The following is a 23059-nucleotide window of genomic DNA, read 5'->3' as shown; positions in this document are numbered from 1 at the left end:
TCAACCAGCTTCTGCTGCCAGAAATACTTAGCACAGCTGAGCCTGTCGCTGTAGCCGCTGTTTCCCGCCTAGCAACTGTCACCTGAGCAGTTGAATATTCCTCAAGGAGTTCATGTGCCAGCTTTCTCTCAAACCCTCGTAGGGAGAGAGGTTTCCTGACAAGCTCCTTGAACAGTATGTAACTGTTCAGCACGACGATATCAAGAAGGTGTAAGAACGCCTTCTTGTACCACCTGCAGGACTTACATAGGCAATCAACATCACCAATCTGCATGTCCGATTTATCAACCAGCCACATATTGATATTGTAATCATTGACTGCATCTGGCTTTTTCACGGGTTCCCTTGTCCTATAGTCTGTTTTTCCAGTTTCCTCCAACACATCCTTATGAACTGTGGACAACATGTTAACCCATCTCTTGTCATGACAGAGAAGGGCTAACATGCTCCCACATTTCTTAGTCAGAATGGCTTCTTTCTCAGTATTTGCTAGAAATGCTGTGAAATTCTTTCTGTTGGCCCTAACAGTTCCACAAGACCCAGTACCATGGTCAGGCAAATACTTGATCAACGCTGAGACAGTGTAATAATTGTCGGTATTCAGAATGTGGTGCCTGTTGAAATACCTTTCCATCAGTACTTTCTTTACCGATGCAGAGAACCCATGAGGATCATCACTAGGTATATCAACGTCTGTTGCTGAATAAACAATCACATCCAGCACATATCCAGTTTTACAGTCACAAAGCACAAAGATTTTGAGGCCAAATCTGTGATGCTTTGATGGCACATACTGAATAAATGCCAGCCTGCCCCTGAATAACATCAACGACTCGTCAACAACCACTTTCTGAAACGGATGAACAACCCTGGAAAATTACTTCTTGAGCATTGTAAGGATTGGCCTTATTTTCCATAACCTGTCGTTCAGTGCAGGCCTGTAATTTCAGTTTAAGTTTAGGAACCTCAGGATGGCCAGGTACCTATCATGGGCCATATACTTGCTGAAGACAGGTGTGTCCATGAGGTTCATCTACCGACCAACAGTCGTGGAGCACATGTTTTCTAACGTATGCCATCTACATGGTCAGGGCGAGCCACACAAACATCTCCCCCACCTGTAGAGGTATCCAATCATGCATGTGCTTGCTCTCGCTGCTAGTCACGTCCAGCCACCGCATGCACATGGCCTGGTGGAAATTTATCTCATCCATCAGGTACTGCATTATGGCAGTCATGAAAATTGCCTTGAAGAGATTGCTAATAGTCCAGGGCCTGGGGAGAAGCTCATCCTCCTGCACACCCACACCATTCTCATCAAATGCTGGCAAAAATGGCTCAAAGCCGACACCATCCTCCCACACAAATGTGTCAACTCTATCCACATGGGGTAGAGCAGGCTGTCTGGCAGTTCCCAGACGTTTCTTTTGTTTCATGCACACCCACGTGCACGCACACGGGCAGGGAATGGGGGGGGAAGGAGAAGGAGAGGTGTGGTAGGTGGGGGAGTAAGTGGGTGATGACTCACCTGATGTGGAACTTTGCTGGGGAGGTGCTTGGCACTGCCTATCTCCATGTGAGGCCCGTCTCGGAAATGCCACTCCCGAAGGGCCTGGTTGTGGGGATTCAGCCCTTGAGGTGGTAGGCTGAGGTGTTGGGGAGCGCTGAAGGTCGATACATCGGCGAACAGGCGGTGAGAGTGTGGAGGAAATGGCTCTGCAGCATTTATTACGCTGATGATCACCTGATCCGTAGCCACTTTCCTGATGTTCTGGGTCATCTATCGCCTCCTCATTGCCGAATTCTTTGCTGTCGTAGGCTCTCCTCTCTTTCTGGAGAAGTCTCAGTGCCTTCTCTGGCATCGGAGTGGGATTGGGGTTTGGAGGGCAAGAGAGCTCACTCTCCACATGGTAGCTCTTCCTCTCCATTAATGACGTACTCTGGCTGAGTGTATGAAAGGATACAGTGTAGTCCATGGCACATCCAATGGCACTATCACTTAGCCCTTTCCCTGGCACTAAGGGTTGAACTTTCAAGGGGGTTGATGAGGCAATTGGCCCTTCACTCAGTGCGAGGGAATCAGACGATGACGAGGAAGATGACATGCTCCTCACGCTACCACTGCTGCGTACAGACTGAACTGTGCAACTGCGGAGTACCTGGGGGTCCTACCTACCTGGTAGGTATCATGGAAAATGGTCACACACTCAAAGGTGGCAGGAAGGTGAGTGCAGTATATCACGTCAGCCGGGGGTGCTCTGCACCCTGAATCCTAACATCCATACACGTCAGCCGGTGGTTAAGGGTTAAAGGTGGGAGGAAAGAAAACACCTTGAGGACACATAACCTGGGCCCTTCAGATTCCTCATGCAGGTCACGCTGAAATCTCTGGATTTTTTTTGCTCTTCCATTGTTTGAAAAAACACTTAAGACACAGCATTCTACCTATCAAAAGGCACTGGTTCACTATAAGACACATATTTATGTGTAATTTTATGACTCTGTAATGAATACTTTCTAAGTAATGGCCCAGAAACGAAATCCGTACACCCGACAAGCTGCTCTGCCACCCTACCACCCAACGCTAAGGATGGACACCTATTGATCCCTGTGATAACAACACCCTCCTCTGACTTTGTCGGGTGGATGGTAAAAACCGCTGTCAACAGGCGAACTTATGCTGCTGTTCTATTTTTGAAATGCAATCTCCAACGAAGCAGAAACGTCAAAATGATTATACAGGGTGGTCCATTCTGTAGGACGATGCCTTGTGTGTTGCGAGGACGGCTTACTCTGTTATCGATGTCTGCCTTGCATCATCCATTCATCATATTCCCACTGTCTCACTCACGCCCACACCAACATAATCAGCCATCCCTGTGACACGCAAATACCGCCAGATGAGTTTCTAGTGAAGCACTATTTACGGACCACCCTGTATTTTCCATCATGTATTTCTGTTTCGAAGTGAAAGTTTTGGGTTCATCTTCCCCTTTGTGATTCCAGGCTTAATAGTATGTTCGATAGACCTTTCTCCTCAAAGCAGGATGGTCTATTGAATGTTTATCAGAGGGAAGGAAGTATGGAGAGAACATAAAGGAGAATGAAGGGTCATGGCTTATACACGTAGAACCCTTTTCTTGTTGTCTTGGGAGGCTCCGCTCTCCCACATTCCTAACTGCTTTGTTTCCGCAAATGACCCTCCAATATTCGTTTTATTGTTATTAATATTTGTTATGTGCATTGTGAAAATGTATAAATAATATATGATAGAATATCAAGGAAAATGCACACAATTAGTCGCCTGGAAAAAGGAGGTAGAGAGTCCACGAGAACAGCAGTAGTAGTTGTAGCCCCAGGTTCATCAGAAACGGAAACCCAGTGGACTGCAAGCCAAAACTGTCTGTCTCCTTCAGTCCAACATCCTCCTTTTGGGGATGGGAGGGAACTGAAATATGCTTGTATAACAGAATAGTGGAGCCCCCCATTTAAATCGGTATAACCACACGAAGGCTTGCCTCTCTACCTCCACCCGTGAGAATACAGACCCTAAATGCATCCAAGTCTAACGAAGGAGTATCAGAGGGAGGGGAGGGTGAGATAGAGCAGGTCTGGGTAGACGAGAATATTGGTCATATTTTTACCATATTTATTCACCGCTCGACAAAGTTTCCATATTATTCTTAATACTATGTTTAGACAACTGCACTCACCTCAGGAAATATCACTTGAACCCATGTGACTAATGAAGGTGTATAACCCCTTCAGTTGGAAAAATCTTCTCCAAGCAATATGCTTGTAATGTTAATACGGTAGATTGGTACAGTAGGTAGGTAGGTAGCTATGTAATAAGTGGATAATGAAGAGAATCGTTGCCACCAATGTCAGTATCGTAGAGTATCGCAGATCTCTGCTGCTGCCAGGTGTAAAAAATAGTCGTAGCCAAGAGCTGGGATTGTAGTTGTAGATTTTAGAGGCACTTCTGTCGCCAGTAATGTGGGCTGCTACCAATATAAATTCGTGAGGTGTTAAATGGCTGATTGTATCATAAGTGAAGGTGACACAGAGTCTCAGGGTTTACGAGGTTTTATTGTGACACAGTTATATCGTTCGTGTGATGGATAGTGACGTGACCCACGTATTATCAGTGTGACGGCGAACCTCCTACTCTACCCTGTCTGCTAAGCTCTCCAGTCCCCTTCTGTCTTCTCTGGTTCTCTCTGGCTCTCTGACTCTCACCTCCGATTTTTTCGGATATATTACTGGCGGTTTCCAGCTGGGTGACGTGTGTGTGCATATGTGTGCATGTGTGTAGTGTCTATACCCTGTTTGATTGAACTGTACATATGAGATGTATGGGGCCAGTAGGGTGTATATGATTCACGGCTGCTGATTGGCCAGCCGATGACGTAAATCTATAGCTCTTCTTATTTTAAATCATATATATTTATATTTTTAAACTGCCTGCAATATTAGCAGCCAGAAGCCAAAGGGATCAGAATTAGCTTTAAAAGTGTACAATTATCAAAGAAAATTAAAGTTGATTATAAAGTTTCATAAAACGAGGAATGACATTTAAAGTAAATTATCCACCCACGGTGTACACCAACGTCCGCATGTTGCATTACAGTATATGCCTGCATTTACTTCAATGACATCATCGGCGACCAATCAGTAGCAGCTAATCAAACACACCCTACTTGTCCCATACATCTCAGGTGCACAGGTCAATCAAATAGACTATAGTACATTTCCATCACATGAGCTAACTGGTTTTCGTCAGTTACCCCATGTGATAGTCTGGTATGTGTTTGCCATACATTATGTGTTTGCATTCTGGCCAGATGTGTACCATTTCACCTGAACAACAGACATTACATATTGCGCAAGTGTTACCTATTGTGCTATGAGATATTTTAATATATATAACTATTACATGCCTATAACTATTACATATTGTGTTATGACATTAATACCTATGGTAATATCGTCCGTAGGTAGAAAGAATACAGGGACACCAATATAGTTATATAATGTTCCTCGTCCGCTACGCTGAGGGATATATTGTGTTTTGTGGGGACTGCCCAGTAAATATCACTATCCACCCTGGATTACTGTATTTATTTTCTACTCCCACTGCCACACCAACAGTGTGAGCCGTCCCCACAATACGCAAAATGCCGTCGACGAGTATTCAGTGGAGTCCTGTTCATTGGGCCTGCTGTGAAATAATTAATCTGAATGAGTGATATAGCTAACAGGAGAGTGTGGAGGGTGGGGGAGAACTGGCAGGGAAAGGGAGGCTAATGATCATACTTCTGAACATATGATAGTCTTCTGAACATATACCGGCATTGATAGAGACATGGGAGTAAGTAACAAATGAAAGAGCTGTTTATCAAGCTTCTAGACATATCCCAGCCGTCTCAGTGTAATAGCGAGTGCCTAGAAGCGTGAGGAGACCAGCTGTAGGTGTGTGTGTGGGGGGGGGGGAGGAGGGGAAGTGAGTGAGTATGCGTTTGTGGGGGAAGGTAGAGTGCTGAGTCTGAGTGGGTTGGTGGTGGTGGGTAATGGGACTATGAGTCATCGCACTTTCTGCCTTCTGCTATTAATACGGGTTCATACATCACCACACCTGTTCTTCCCTGCCACTCATTATTTTGTCTTGCACCTTTTCTAGTTTAACCCACAAATCAGGTGACGTGCGTTACTGGTTTATTTTTGCAGTCTCCAGTCGACTTTATTCGTAGGGCACGACTTTTTGCTGGGAAGGGTCTTTTGAAGTTCACTAGTACTTATCCAGTTTGAAAAGTCCCTCCTAAGCTGAGTTACTGTCCATTTATACCAAGAATAACCTAAGGGAGAGCCTCGTACCAAAGTAGTATTATAAATTCTTTAAATTCATGTCTGTGTCATGACTGCCTTATAAAGTAGACTTAAACGGTTTCATCTACATCCCTCACTTTTCACCTAACGCGCGCCTACCGAATAATATTTATCAAGTAAACAGGGCCATCAGAAGAGAGGAAACAGGAGTATGGGAATGTTAATAGGAGGATAGGATTGTTAGAGGGCACAGCGTGAAGAAAAACAATGACAGTAAATTATAGTGTGGTGGAGGAGGGTAAAAAAAGAACTTGTAGGCATAGACAGTTTAACAGAAGATTATGTAGTAGACAGTAGTATGGCGGAGGAGGGGAGGACGGATCAAGACACAGACGGTGAAACAAAAGGTGTAAAATAGTGGTACGTTGGAGGAGAGAGCAAATATAAGGGAAAGACATTTAAACCGAAGATAGACGTTTCTGACTGTGGTGTTGTGGAAAATGGTACGAAAACTACAAGGTGCCAAAAGATGAGGCAAATGATATAGTCATTTTCATCTCACCTGACAAGGCTGGACCATTCCCGTAAACTGAACTGAGAGTGCATGAAAACCAATGAGCCTTAGCTACGAGGCAGCTATAACTCTCCTTGGTTGGTAATAAAATCAACCTTCTAATCTCCCTACACCTGGATATCAACTAAAATTAAAAGGATTAGAATCTTTGCCAGGCTGGAGTGAATAGATGTATGGAGGAGAAGGGTACGAAAATATACAAGATACAGACGGTGAAGCAGAAGCTAGTGACAATAGACAATCTTATGGACGAAGTTTCAGCTCAGCAAGTGACGCGCTCTCGTACACACGCATGTGCGACAGCGTGCGCGCGCAAGCACGCACGCGCGCAGACACACACACACACACACACACACACACACACACACACACACACACACACACACACACACACACACACACACACACAGGAGCGCGCGCGCAAATAAAACTGCCAGAAATAGTTCAACCACTAACTCAACCTATCTCTGGTACTTGGCATCCATTCCGTCACCATGGCAACGGTTTTCGTCACTCACACGCACTCTGCCTGTGTGTGTGTGTGTGTGTGTGTGTGTGTGTGTACTTTTCATTCCTCCTACATTCTCATTTCCATATCCAAATAATTTTTTTTCTTCATTTCTTACACACTCGATTATAACACACGCATACTCTTCTCTCTCTCTCTCTCTCTCTCTCTCTCTCTCTCACACACACACACACACACACACACACACACACACACACACACACACACACACACACACTTTTTACCGCCCTTTTACCACAGGCGATGAAACACAACTAGAGAGAGGAATTCGAGGAAGACAGCGGAAGTGGAAACGATAGACAGAAAAGAGCTCTTAGCAACATGTCAGTATTTTTCTTTTTTCTTTTGTTTTTTCTGAAGGGACTGGCGTAAAGAGAAGGATGTGGGAGGAAAGAAAAGACGAGAGGAGCGGCAAGGCCTGAGGGCAGAAAGAGGAGGAAGTGTAGAAACAAAGAAAGGGAAGCCAGAAGGGGAAGGGTGCAGGGAAAGGGAGGGAAAGGAGACAAGAGGAGGAAAGAAATGAAGAAGGGGAAGAAATGAAGAGGAGGAAGTGGATGTAAGGAGGTGAGGGGAGAGGAGGGGGGAGAAGGAAAAAAGGAAAGAGGAGAGGAGAAAAAGAAAGGATAGAAACATAATGAGGGAAGGGAGAGGTGGGTTTGGGAGAAAAGAAAGGAAAGGAAAATAAGAACGATAGCCTACAGGAGATGAGAGATGAAAGAGAGAAGGAGGAAATGAGAGGAAGGAGAACGAGGAGATAAGGGTAAGGATGATAGGGAAGAAAGAAGAGAAACGAAGGAGAGGAGGGGTGCATGGAAGAAAAAGGGAAGAACTGGAGGAAAAGAAGGGGAAAGAGATGATAGGACACAAAAGGAGAGAGGAAAGTAAAAGACAGGGAGGAGATAAAGATGAAAAGGAAAGAAGTTGGAGGATAGTGGAGTGAAAGACGATGGTGAAGAGGTGAAAGTGAAAGGAATTGATTGTGAGAAGAATGAAAGAAAAATTGAAAAGTTGAAAAGAGAAGAAGAAAAGAAATGTAAAGAAACAGCTAGATGGGTGAAAAAAGATGCAAATTATGGTAGAAAAGGGGATTGAACTGGGGGGAAGGGAAAAGGAGACAATAACATGACAAGGGAGAGGAAAAGAAAGTGGAGAGAGGAAGGGGAGGATGTAAGAAGATTAGTATTAGTAGGAACTAGTAGGAGTTGTAGTACTAGTAGTAGTTGTTGCTGTTGAAGTATTAGTAGTGTTAGTAGTAGTAGTAGTAATAGTAGTAGTAATAATAATAGTTTTATTATTAATAATATGATATTAAAGATAATCATCATCATTATCATCATCATCATCATCATCATCATAATCATAAGCATAATCAAAATAATAATAATATTATTATTATCATTATTATTATAATTAATAATAATAATAATAATAATTATTATTATTATTATTATAAGTATTACTATTATTATTATTAGTCAATATAAGTTTTATTACTATTATTATTATCACTGAAGGCAATAGTAGTAGTAATAGTAGTAGTAAGTAGTAGTAGTAGTAGTAGTAGTAGTAAGTAGTACTAGTAGTAGTGGTAGTAGTTGTCGTAGATGTAGGCTCACCTTCATCCAAAAAGTGAACCCTGAAGTATGCAGCCTGAAGATGGCCTTCTCTGGCAATTCGCCATCCTCATTTGGAAGATAGGGAAACAGGTGCTTGGCAGCAGCGTTGACCGGCTACATTGGTGCCAACATACGAAGGCGTCCCTGTCCAGCCACGAGAGAAGGACAAGAAAGATAAATATGGAACAAAGGCAGAGAATGGGAACAGGAATGGATTGGAATGAAATGGAGATGTAATGAGAAAAATGATTGAGATATAGAGGTAGCATGAGAAGGATGTGAAAATAAAGAGAAAGGAATTTTGAAGGCAACGACAGTTGTGAATGAAGGAAATTATTAGGGAAGGAAGAAGCGAAAATGAGAGAGGAAGGAAAGACTGCACATATGGTGAAGGATATAGGATGACAGAAGAGGAAGGAGCGTCAGGAGGGGAGACACGAAAGTAAAGCAAAGATATAGAAGAAAACTTGAGAGAAAGGGAAGGATTTGGAGAAATGAGACAAAAAAAAAAAAAAAATAGAGGGAAAGAAGGGTTGATGAGGCAGAGTGAATAATTGGAAGAAAATGAAAACAATGCATGCCTATAATAGTGAATGAAGAGAGAGAGAGAGAGAGAGAGAGAGAGAGAGAGAGAACTGGGATATAGTCGCAGTAGAGAAAGGAACAGAAAGACAAGAAGGAAGCGGCACAGTAAAGGATAAAAGGGGAGAGAAAAGGAGGATTGTTTGACAGGAACCAGGGAAATAATAATAATAATAAAAAAAAGATTATAAGAAAAGAAGGGAAAGAAAAGATAAACAAGGGAATTGTGTAAGGTGAAAAAAGAAGGAATGAAAAAGAAGAGGAATGAATGGGAAGAAATGAGAGCAAATGGAAGAAATGATAGAAACAGGAGAGAAAAAATGAGAAGACAGAAAAGAAGGTAAGAAAAAGAAAAATAGAAGTGCCAGTAAACGGGAAAAGGGAAATCAGAGAATGGGGTAGAAAATGAAAAGGGAAATGGGCAAGGGATAAAATTAATGGAGAAGGCATAAGATCTTTTCTGAGCGACGTTGAAGTGTAGGTTAATGAAGATGCGTTCTTGTACGGTTTGTGAGCAGGAGGAGGAGGAAGTGAAGAAGAAGAAGAAGAAGGTGAAGGAGGACGAGGAAAGGAAGAGGGGATGGAAGAAGAGGAAGACGAAGAGGAAGAGGAAGAAGAGGATGAGGATGAAGAGAAGGAGGAAGACAAGGATGAACACTAAAATGTAGAGAAGGAAGAAGAGGAAAAAGAGAAGAATAAAGAGGAGGAGAAGAAGCAAGAGATGAAAGAGAAGGAGAAAGAGGTGTAGCAGGAGGAAGCAGGATATATATATATATATATATATATATATATATATATATATATATATATATATATATATATATATGCATGTATGCATGTATACGGGGTGACCCAGAAAAAACTCCCACATTTCAAAGGTAAATGAAAAAAAAATGGTTACAGATAATCAAAATATTTTTTGCACACATGAAACTTCATTCAATACAGCTTTTATTCATCATGTTTTAAAGATGACATCCTCCAAATGGTGGCCATCATTGTCTATACACGCTTGGAGGCGATTTCTGAAGGCTACCATGGCTCGACGGGTCATGCCAGGTGGAACAGCGTCAATATCCTGCTGAACAGCTTCCTTAACCCCTTAACCTCGGGGCGTCACTTTCGTGACGCTCGGCCACAGTGGATCATACCGCAGGGTGTCACTTTTGTGATTCTGTGTTATTTTCAATTATCCCGGGCTCTCAAGTGGTGGCTTGTATCATCTATCAGTACTGCCAATGTCCAACACTAGTCAGCACTTCAAATCTCATCTGTACTCCCATCCATTGTTGACATTTTAGCGATTTTACCCCCTTCATTGTGATCCCTACCCTGACGTATGGAAGCGAGGCGTGGACCTTGCAAGAGGGGAACAAGTCAAGAGTGAGAGCAGTGGAAATGAGTTACTTGAGAGGAGCATGTGGAGTGACGTGGAGGGACAGGTTGACGAATGAAGAAGTGAAGGAACGTTGTGGGGTAGATGTGGATGTGGTTGAAAAGATTAGGAGAAATACACTGAGGTGGTTTGGACATGTGGAGAGAATGGAGAATGAAAGACTGACTAAGAGGGTGTATGTAGGTGAGGTGGAGGGAGGGAGAGGGAGGGGTAGACCGAGGATGAGGTGGAGGGATGGAGTTGAGAGGTATATGAGGGAGGGGGGGGTGAGTTGGGGGGAGGGGAGTCAAATGGTGGGTGACAGAGTGACTTGGAGGCGTTTTGTCTGCGGCCACCCTTTGCGGGATTAGGGCGTCGGGCTATAGATAGATAGATGGATAGACCCCCTTCATGACTCCCTTCCCTACCTGCCCTCCATTACCCTGTCCTCTCACCTCCCACGCCGCGCTGCGCTACGCAAATTTCCCCCGGATTTTTTCACAGATTTCATCCATTGAAATAAGCCCTATGCCCTATACTTATACAAAATAATATATACCAAAAAAAAATAAGGTAAGTGATAGTGTTATACACCAGGAATTGGCTAATTATCACCTGACAACACCTCATGTGCATTCATTCGCTACATTACCACGGTAATTTCCCCTTTGAATTATGCCTTGTAATCAATGTCTGTAATAAAAATATATATCAGAAAGGAAGGGAGAAGCCTAAGTGACATTTACATTCACCTGGAACTACCTATTTCTTTATGTATTGCCGAGATTTTCTACCTATAAAAAATTAGCATGTAAGTTAGCAGCAGTCAGCATCAAGTGTCACTGTCAACCCTTGCCTTCTCAGATAAGCCGCGGCATTTAGTTCCTTGTCCTCCACTGTAGTGAAACCATGTCGCACTCGCGCCCCACCATTCCTGCCGCTTCTGCGCCCATTGCAAAGGGCCCCGTGACCTCTACCCCTAAGAAAAGTAGTGAGGGAAGCAGGAAAGGACTTAGTGACTCTGCAGTGGCATGTGAACTTGCAGAATTGTCCATGGTGATGATGGACAGTGATTTTGACGATTCGAGTGAATCGTGTGATGAGCCGGGTGAGGTAATCGTGCCAGAAAGTGCTAGTACGAGTGCTTCAGTGTCGGAAGTAGTCTCTAGCTCCAAGGGAAAGGAGCCGTTAGTGCAGCAAGGCAAGGAATTTGGGAAGGGAGTGAAAAGGCGGCGTGTTAGCCCCAGAACAATGCCCCCGCGTGACCCAGCCCGCCATGAGTCCCGAGTGCATTCACCTCCCTGTTCCCCAAGCCCCACTTCACTCATTTCTTCCTCATCGTCGGCTGAGTTATCTCCGGAGTCTTCGTCGTCGGAGTCACCACCAGCATCAACAGTGAAGGCAGGCCGTAGAAGAAGAGGTAAATCCAGGACTTTGAAAAGTAGAGTTGTTAGTAGGGTAAGGGCTGCTAGTGCTGTACGGCAACCCAGGGTTAGTGCGAGTGACCTTGAACGAGATAAATTTGCCTCACAGCCAACCACCACCACCACCACCTGCCCTACACCGCCACGACAGGGAATCCTGGACGCCTTCGCGTGGATGGAAGGGTCAGATTTTGTGCCTGAACATTTAGTGTTTGATGAGAGCTCCTCAGGAGTTCAGCCTGCCTTCACTATTGACGATAATGCCGAGTGTGTGGACTACCTTTTGGCCTTCCTAGATGACGAAGTCATGCAGCACATATGTGATGAGACCAACAGGTATGAATCACAACGTGCTGCAAGTGGTACAGGTGCAGCCAAGATGCAACAGTGGTCCATGCTGGGAGTGCAGGAGCTGTATGTGTTCTTTGCCCTCATGCTTCTCATGCCACACTTCAAGAAGCATGAGTTGGAAGAATACTGGTTCATGGACCCCTTACTACCCTCACCCACCTTCAATAAGTACATGGCCAGAGATCACTTCCGGAACATCATGGGAAACCTGCACTTTGCCGACAACGATGTACCTTCCCAAACCGACCCACTCTGGAAGATCTGGGAGATTCTGAGCAGAATGAAGGATAAGTTTATGTCATTCTTCCACCCCTTTGAGAAGGATGTCATTGACAAATCCTTGGTTTTGTTCAGAGGATGTCTTCGGTTTGTTCAGTACATTCCGAGCAAACGCCATCGCTTTGGAATTAAGTTCTTTGTACTGTGCGACTTTAAGACGGGGTACATCCTTGACTTTGTCATTTATTCTGCCAGCACTGTCGATCTGGATAAAACACACCCCCTTGGCTTCTCAGGCTGTGTAGTGAAAGTGCTCCTTGAAAAGTATTTTGGTGGGAATCATGTGCTGTATACAGACAACTACTATACAGCACCGAAACTTGCCAAATACCTTTCTGAGCACGGCATTGGCTCCTGCGGCACTGTCAAAAGTAATCGTGCCCACTTCCCCAAATTCACAGAGGCAGGAACCTCGCAGCGAGGAGACGTGCACCTACGCAAGTCTGAGAAGATGCTGGCAATACGGTGGCATGACAAGAGGGTCGTGCACATGCTCACCACCGTACATAAGGGCGAGATGACAGACAGTGGGAAGGTCGACCATAGGACAGGCGAACCTGTGATGAAACCTGATGGTGTGTTGGACTACAATATCAACCTGCGGCTGGTGGACAAGTCCGACATGATGATTGGTGAGATCGACTGCCTCAGGAAGAATACTAGGTGGTACAGGAAAGTTTTTCTGCATCTCATAGATATGACAATGCTGAACGCCTTCATCCTGTACAAGATGAAGGTCAAGCCACCCAAGTCCTTCTCCCTGAGGTTGTTTGCCAGGACTTGTGTCCAGCAGCTGCTGGAAAGATATGGTAGGGTGACAGCAGCAACTCCAAGGCGCCATCCAGTAACACTTCCCGACCGACTTGAGCAGAGGGCGTATATGGATCGGCACAGACTTGAGCTTATGCCTGTCACAGGGAAAAGGAAGGCTGCGATTCGCAGGTGTCAGGTATGTGCAGATACCACCCGCCGCACACCTGAGCACAAAGGCACCTCTTGGCAGTGCGCTGAGTGCCAGGTTCCCCATCCATCCTCCAATCCTACATTGCCCCATGAGGAGCGTAGAAGCCCGGGGCTAGGCAGTTAGTTCCGACATTTAAGATGACAGTGAGCAGCCTCACTCATCCCTGAGTGGCATTACATGAGCAATCAACCTCAACCACTCCTTGGATATAAACCTTCACCGGCACAATCCGATTGGAGCACAATAATTACCCACTAAACCACCAGGCACCAAAATTTGGTTACATGGTTTCTACTCAGCGTAGTAAATGGTTTCCTGGTGTACAGGAAACTAACATATATATATATATATATATATATATATATATATATTATCATCAGCCGTTGTGGTGGTGCCAAAATTTGGTTACATGGTTTCTACTCAGCGTAGTAAATGGTTTCCTGGTGTACAGGAAACTAACATATATATATATATATATATATATATATATATATATATATAATCATCATCATCAGCCGTTGAGGTCCACTGCTGGACTGGCCTATCCCTACCGAAGCAGGAACGATACAACCAATGTATCTCCACCCAGTGGCTTAAGCTGTCTGGTAGAGACTGTATGTCGGGTGAGAAGTACTTGTGAGTGTAATGTTGGAGTGGCTTGGGATGTGTGTGTAGTCTGTGAGTCAAGTGTAATCGGCCCGCCTTAAGCCAACTGGGTGCAAGCCTACTAGTATGCGACACTGGTTCAACCACAGCACACCTTATGTCCGCCAAAGCAGTCAGTGGCTTGGTGAACGCTTCTCAAAGTTTTTACAACTGGCGGGAGGCGAACTCGCGTCCACCAGCGTGCGAGACGTACACTCTGCCACTGTACCACAGAGTCTCTCTCTCCCTCTCTCTCTCTCTCTCTCTCTCTCTCTCTATATATATATATATATATATATATATTATCATCATGATCATCATCATCATCAGCCGTTTGAATGTTCACTGCGGGACCGGCCTATCCTGACCGAAGTCGGGACGATACAGCCAATGTATCTCTACCAAGTGGCTTAGGCTGTCGAATAGAGATTGTATGTAGGGTGACAAGTGCTTGTAAGTGTTATTGTACTGTTGGAGTGGCTTTGGATGTGTGTGTAGTCTGTGAACCAAGTGTAATCGGCCCGCGCAAGCTGACTGGGCGCAAGCATACTTTATAGTAAGCGACACTGGTTCAACCACAGCATCCATTGTGTTCACCTATGCAGTTCATGGCTGGGTGAACACTCTCAAAGTTTATTACCCTGGCGGGGCACGAACCCTGGCTCACCCGTGTACGAAGTCGCACACTCTACCACTGTACCACAGAGGCTCCATATATATATATATATATATATATCTCACCATCATCATCATCAGCCATTGCAAATCCACTGTTGAACAAAGGCCTCCTCCATCCTTTTCCACGATTTCCTTGACTGAGCCAATTTTTGCCATATTTTCCCTGCAAATTTCTCTAGCTCACCTCACCACCTCCTGTCTTGCCTTTTTGTGCTATGCTTACAATGTCTTGGTGTACAGTCAGTCAGCCTCTTGCTCCATCAGTTATCCCTTATTCTTGCTATATGGCTTCCCCACCTCCATTTCTGTTCTTTTATAACTTCTATAATATCTTTGACTTTAGTCTGCTCCCTCACCCAAGTTGATCTTTTCCTGTCTTCTTAAAGATATTTCCTACATTGACCTTTCCATTGCTCTCTGAGAACTGATTAATTTGTTTTCCAACGAGTTTGTCGGTTTCACAACCATTCGTCATAGCTGAAATTATACATTCGTTATGTACTTTTCTTTTCATACAAACTGGCAAGCTACTTTTCATCTATGTTTACCGATAGCTTTCCCTCCAACTGTAATGCGTCTTTTTATTTCGTTAATATGATATTTCGTTAATTTTAGTATTTGCCCCAAGTAGTTGTACTTCTCAACTTCTTCAAGAATTTCTTCACTTATGCTGATGAGGCTCTTTGGTGTTTGTGGATTAAACGTTAGTTTTACTCCGGTTCACCTTTAGCCCTGCTTTCAGACTTTCTCTGTTCAGATCATATAACATTTCTTGCAATCCCTCCGCTGTTTCTGAGATTAGGACAATGTAATCTACAAATTTTAAACGGTTTAGCATTTCTCCATCTATGTTCACTCCTTTGTTTTCCCAGTCTATCTTTCTGAAAATACTTTCTAGGCATGCTATAAATAATTTTGGTGAAATTGTATCTCCATGACGAACGCCCTTCTCAGTCTTTTTTTTCCGAGGTCTTATGTAATTTAACTGTAACAGTTCCCTCTTTATTTATGTTTTCGAGCAGTTTTACAATGTTCTCATTCACTCCTTGTTCTCACAGTGAGTTTATAATTGCTATGTGCTCCACTGAATCGAAAGCCTTTTCGTAATCAACAAAAACTAAACACAGTGGTTTATTATATTCTGTAGTTTTCTCTATTAGCTGATTCACTGTGTGCAGATGATCAGTAGTCGAATACCCGCTTCGGAATCCTGCCTGTTCACAAGGTTGGTTTTCCTCCAAATTTGTTGTTGATCTGTTCGTATGGACTTTAGTGAAGAGTTTGTAAATGACTGATAATAGGCTAATAGTTCGATAGTTACTAAGATCGTTCGAGTCACCTTTTTTGTGGAGTAAAATAACTATAGTATTACATCATGTTTTGGAAATATTCTTCTGTTTAATACATTGGGTAAATAAGTGAGCAAGTCTATTTTCTACCTCTACTTCTACATCCAACAGTAAATGTGTTACTATTCCCTCTTCTCCCTGAGCCTTCCCTCTTTTCATATGTTAAAGAGAAATATTTACTTCGTCTGGTATTACCTCAGGTATTTCACTTGTGTCAAATGAAAAGGTAACTAGTGCTACTACTGTCTTTGATGCATACAGTACATTGTAAAACTCTTCAACTCTCTTCACCATTTTATCTCTGCATTTAATGATTTCACCGATTTTTTTTTTCTTTAAGTGATGTCATTTGTTGTTTTCCTAGTGCCATTTTACTTCGGACCTGTTTCAGATTTTTCCATTTTTGATGGTTTCTTTGATCTGATCCATGTTTTATCTTTTTTCTCCCCTTTGATAAGCTTATTTAACTCCGCTCGTTCTGTTTCATCTTTCTTTGTATTTACTTTCATTTCTTTCGTTTTTTCACAATGTCGAGTGTCATTTCTGTATATTAATTGGCTTTGGTTGTATTAGGTTTTCCTGCTACCTCCTCTGATTCTCTTAGCATTTTTGTTTGTCTGTCATTCAGCTTATCAGTATCACATTCAGTATTACTTAGAGCCTGAAATCTGTTCTTTATTTCCAACTGAAAGGCTGCATTGTTTTCGTTTACTTTTATTGGGCATATATTTTTATTTTTAATCATCTTTCTTTCACTTCTGAAACTGAATCTGGCTGTGCAACCCACCATTCTATGATCACTTCCTATATTTACTTTGTTGACAACTGTGACATTTGTGATCGTGTTATTCTTATCTGCTATGATGAAGTCAATTTTATTCTTTGTTACTCCATTTGGGCCTCACCAGGTCCACTTTCTCCCTGTTCTTTTGTGAAAGAATGTGTTCATTATTCTCATGTAAAACATTTCAGCAAATTTTACCATCATTTCTCCTCTTTCATTCCTATCTCCTAAATTTTCCCATACATGCTTCTCTACTTTTTGTCCCACTTTTGCATTGAAGTCTCCCATGATTATGGTAGATGTGGTCTTTTCTTCTTCCATAATCTTAGGGATGTAATCATAGAATGTGTCTATTTCTTCATCTGAGCTTTGAGAAGTTGGTGCATATGCTTGTATTACTTTCAGGGTATATTTTTTGCAGTCAAATTACAACTGATGCTACTCTGTCAGATACACTGGTGAATTAACAATGTTGTCTGGAAGGTTTCTGTTAATTAGAAATCCTACACCACTAACTCTTTCATTTTGTCTTCCTCTTGAGTAAAATAGGTGGTTGCTGTCTTCGAGCTGAATTACTTTTTCTTCTTTCCTGTGGATCTCACTCAAACCTACAATAACCCATGAATGTTTTCCAGTTCAGTTATTAAATTATCAAGTATGTAAGCATCTGCAAGGCTTCTTACATTGCATGCATAGATCTTCATGGATTTCAGTTTGTTTAACCCCTTAACTGTGGGGCATCACTTTCATGATGCTTGGGAGCAAGGGATCATACCGCGAGGCGTCACTTTTGTGATTCTGTATTATTTTTAATTCGCCCGGGATTTCAAGTGGTGGCTTGTATCATCTATCAGTACTGCCAATGTCCAACATTAGTCAGCACTCCTAATCTCATCTGTACTCCCACCCATTGTTGACAATTTAGCCATTTCTCCCCGTTCTTGACTCCCCTCCCTACCTCCCCTCCATTACCCTCTCCTCTCGCCTGCCCGGCCATGCTACGTTAAGTAAATCTTCCCTAGAATTTTCCACTGATTTCATACATTGAAATAAGCCCTATGCCCTATTCTTATACCAAATAATGTATACAAAAAAGAAATAAGGTAAGTGAGAGTGCCATACACCTGGAATTGGCTAATTATCACCTGACGACACCTCACGTGCACTCGTTTGCTAATTTTCGCTGTTTATTTCCCCTTGAAATATGCCGTATAATCTATTCTTGTAAGAAAAATATATATAAGAAAAGAAGGCAGAAGCCTAAGTGATATTTACATTCACCTGGAACTACCTAACTCTTGCAGGCCACCACACTGTATTCTACACTAAGTAAATCTTCCCTGGAATTTTCCGCTGATTTCATCCATTGAAATAAGCCCCATGTCCTATTCTTATACCAAATAATATATACAGAAAAGAAATAAGGTAAGTGATAGTGCCATACACCTGGAACTGGCTAATTATCACCTGACAACACCTCACGTGCACTCGTTCGTTAATTTTTGCTGCTTATTTCCCCTTGAAATATGCCGTATAATCTATTCTCGTAATAAAAATATATATAAGTAGGGAAGGGAGAAGCCTAAGTGATATTTACATTCACCTGGAACTACCTAATTTATAATGTATTGTCTAGATTTCCTGCCAATCATTTCATAGCTATATATTAGCAGCTCTCAAGAGGCTGACGTTGGCAGTAATGCACTCTCCCTAGGTAGGCCACCCTGGCCCACCAGTATCAGTTTACTGTCGTCTTTCAAGATGAAAGTACGTCAGATTCGCGCCTGCTAACTTCCGCCGCTTTTTAGCCCAATGCAAAGGGCCCTGTTACCTCTACCCCCTACTAAACCTCGTGTGGAAAGAGGTAAAGGGCTGACAATTGATAGAGAGTGACTACAATCTTTCTCGTGAGTAAAACAGTGCAAGTGGAATTGTAAATAATGTGTAAACAGCAAGTGAAACCAATGAATGTAAATATAAGTGAACAGTGGAAAATAGTTTTATAAGTTACTGCAAGTGACAGTGCCTAACACAGTGTAAATAAAATAGAAATGTAAATAATGTAAATAAAAGAGAACGTAAATAGAAATGTAAATGAGTAGTATTATAAGAATACGAGTATATATACTAGGAGTAATGAAAGGGAAAGTTTCACTCTAGCATGTATGAATACTATGAGTTATGAGAGTGAAGGTGAAATTGACATTCACTCTCAGTGCTAGTATACAGGACGAGAAAGTGAATGCTACGTGTTTTACTGAAAGAGAAATTGAATGCCTACAGTGACAATAAACTACTATTACTGAAGGAAACTTATGGATAAAGACTGTAGATATATATAAATGATAAATAGTAATAGAAATATGAACTGTGTTTTTATGAATAATAAATGACAGAACACCTGCGGCGAACGATGTCAAGTGGGAAGGTCATACACCCTCGTAATTTTCATTGCATTCACAGTCTTTTTTTTTTTTAGTATGGATTCCAAACTATTTGAGAATCATAGAATAGTGTTTCTAGTGATAATATCAGGCTGTGGTAATGATATTACGGGTTGTCGGGAAGTGTAAAGTGGAGACTTCATTACCCAACTTCAGAGGTCTCCCCAAGTCCTACGATACTTGACGAAGTCTCAACAAACACCCCAGGAGAAAGCTGAAGTTATGTGCCATAAGCATATGTGATTTTAATATTCTAGGACTAATAACTGATTTTTGGCAAATATTTTTAGAGAGTCTGTCAGAGCGCGAATATGCCTGGGGGAGCCGCAAGTCAAAGCAAAACAAGCCCACAGTTAAGGGGTTAATATCCCAGAGTCTAACTTGCCAACACAGTACCTACTCACTCTCGGTGGCACACTGCCCGTAAGCACAGGAGGCAGTGCGTTGGTCCTTTAGTAGAAGATGATCCAATAGGAACGCCCGTCAAATCATTTGCAATAGAACTCATGTTTGGTTGGGAGGATTGTGGGAAATAATCTCACCGCCCTGCCACATAGTTTCTGGTGAGATGTAATTTTTCTGTCACCTTATATGTTACAACTGACGGAGCCCTATATATCTATAGGGGGTTCCATGGTCCGGCCGTCTAAGATGGTACCTCATATATCTACAAGGCTTTACTCTATCCACCACCCAGGAATGCGCCAGGTAGCAGTGGGATATATACAGTATACATATATATATATATATATATATATATAGAGAGAGAGAGAGAGAGAGAGAGAGAGAGAGAGAGAGAGTTACGAGATGGGAGTAGGTAACACAAGATAACTAAATCTGACTGCGTGAGAAAACTGAGAGAAAACGAAAATCGAAATGAAATGGGAAGATCAGATAATTAACTGATGAAAAAAACAATAAAAAGACACTAACTCCAATCTCGGAACACAGGACCAAAAGTAAATAAAATTTGCGGACATTAGCAAGGGCAAAATAATGAAACAATAAAGAATGAGAAAAACAAGTAACCTGATAATACCCTGAATAATTACACAAAAGTCTGGGAACAAACTTCCCAGAGAAAAGAAATAAAATCATTCAAAAGAGATAACTAAACTGCATTCTGTAATAGCCACTAATAATGATAATAATGCAGTAAAAATAATACTTGCGACTGGATGCTGATGCAAAGTGAAAAGATGTTCAGAAATATATACAACACACAAAATACTGTTTCTCCTTCCTCTCTGATCTCCAGTCCAGACACTCCCTCTCTCGATGCCAGTCCCACAAAAACTCTCTTCCATCCAAAATTCTCCCACTTATATATCCTCCAGCCATGTGCACGCATCAACATGCAGCTAGAGGCAGACGGGAAGTATACAAAATAGAGTTAAGCAAGTTAATCTCTCCCCCATACTCCAAATGTTTTAAATATCGCTGGTGAATACAAATCTTTATGTTGCCCGCTTAAGCTCCACTGTAAGTCACTGATATTAAAAATAATTTTAGTCACACTTGTGCTGAGAGAGCAAATAGAATTATCTAAGACTTTATAAATGTGTACGCACCGAACAGGCAACAACATGATAGCGAGTGAATGTGCATAGATGCAACCATACACAGCATCGACACACACACACACACACACACACACACACACACAGTGACATGCATGCACTATACATACATGTATAATATACAGAAAATATATAGACATTCTTGCACACATAATCACACCCACACCTAGGAACGAATTTTCCCTTAGGAAAATTCGTTCTAAAAAATGTGACAATCAGTGATGATACTGTCAACACCCTTAATATGCCTAACATCCAAACGAAACTGCTGAAGGAACAAACTCCAACGTGTCAATTGTTGATTCTTCATCTTCAAATTATTCAGAAATTTGAGTGGGTGATCATCAGTATATACAAATGCAGGGATATACACAGAAAAGTGCTGCAGGGCGAGGATCAGGGCTAATACTTCCTTTTCGATAACAGAATATGTTGAGAAACAGAAAACTTCTTACTGAAATATCAAACAGGATGCTCTATGCCATGATCGTCGTCCTGCATTAACACAGCTCCTGCACCCACATTACTAGCATCTACAGCAAGTTTAATGCTTTATTAACCCGAGGCATCCCGTCGACATATGGATACATTGCAACATTTTGCATTTGCCAGTCCCGACGATGTACTGGTATGTTGCGCAATTGCAAGGTTCATAATTTGCACAATTTTCAATTTTCCCGCGAGATTTTTCGTACGTATACACGGGACATCTTCCTCTGTTCCTCTACAAGATGACCAGCAGGGACAATGCCTTACACCGCATAACCTCCCCCCCCCCTGCATGCCACTGTCTCAGCAATTCACCTGTTACCAGTGACCTGGCCAATAAAGACATTCAGGGCCAGAGTGATTCCCCAATCGATGACAATGTGGAGGACAAAGTTTACATAGCATTAGAGGAAGAAACAGTCAGAAATGATGATCAGGTAATGTGGCAAAAAAAGGTCAGGTATGGTGATGAGTTAGTGAGTGAAACAATGCATATAATGCCTATATTACTGTTTGAAAACCAATACACTTTCGTACTACATATAAATTCGTACCAAGTAAATAAATACCATTTATGAGTGGTGTGAAATAGTTACCCTCCCATAGAACTCGTTTTCTTTGGTGCCAGCCCATTAGAAAACCCAGTAAGGTGAAGAGGTACTGCTACCTGGATCGAGTATTTTAAACCTCAGATGAGCAATTTCTCTATGAATTTTCAATGTTTCTCACCAAAAGCGGAGGTTTTAGCCAAATTTTTTTTTTTTGAAAATACCTCGTGATTGGGGGGTGTCAGAGGTGCGAAATAGCTCGGGACGTGACGGGTTAAAGTTTGGTGCAGCCATAACTGGATAATTACATAAGATCTCCTTGGCTGCATCAAAACTATTCTGACACACATCAGTCCAGATGTATTTCCTATCTTTCTTAATCCTGCCCCATCCCGGCTGATTTTCCACCACTGACCCCCCCCCCCAATCCTGGCAGATTTTGGGTTTGATTTTTTTTTGCTCAAACCACCGCTTTTGGTGAGAAACGATGGCAGATCACAGAGAAAGTGCTTACCTGAGACTAGAAATGTTCAAAATAGGTGAGCCCCCCCACACCTGGTACTGTATTCTGTAAAGGCACTCGGCTGCTGTCCCGTTTTCTATGGTTGAGTTACGTATTGGAAATCACTCAGAATTGGTAGATACTTATTAATTTGGAACAAAATAACATGTAGTACAAAAATATATTGGTTTTCACACAAAAATATAGATGAAATAAGCATTGTTCTATTGAACGAGCATAGCGAAATTACCCAGATCGATCACATATGTTTCGCTATGACTGTTGTTTCAACATACATTTCATTTTCTCTACTTGCATAATACTTTTCCACTAACATTATACCAGTTTTCACTTTACAGAACTGTTATCATATATTTACAGGTCTTACGATTATATTTAGCGTAATATTAGCACATATTTACATAGTGAGAGAACTCGCTGTGACTGTTCTTTCAACTTACATTGTCTTTTTTCAACTTATATAATACTTTTCCACTAACATTACACCCGTTTCCACTTT

Source organism: Coenobita brevimanus, chromosome 84 (assembly GCF_032717465.1).
Source record: "Coenobita brevimanus isolate Jiangsu-jjx chromosome 84, ASM3271746v2, whole genome shotgun sequence".
Classification (NCBI taxonomy): Eukaryota; Metazoa; Arthropoda; class Malacostraca; order Decapoda; family Coenobitidae; genus Coenobita; species Coenobita brevimanus.
This window is presented reverse-complemented; position numbering follows the sequence as displayed.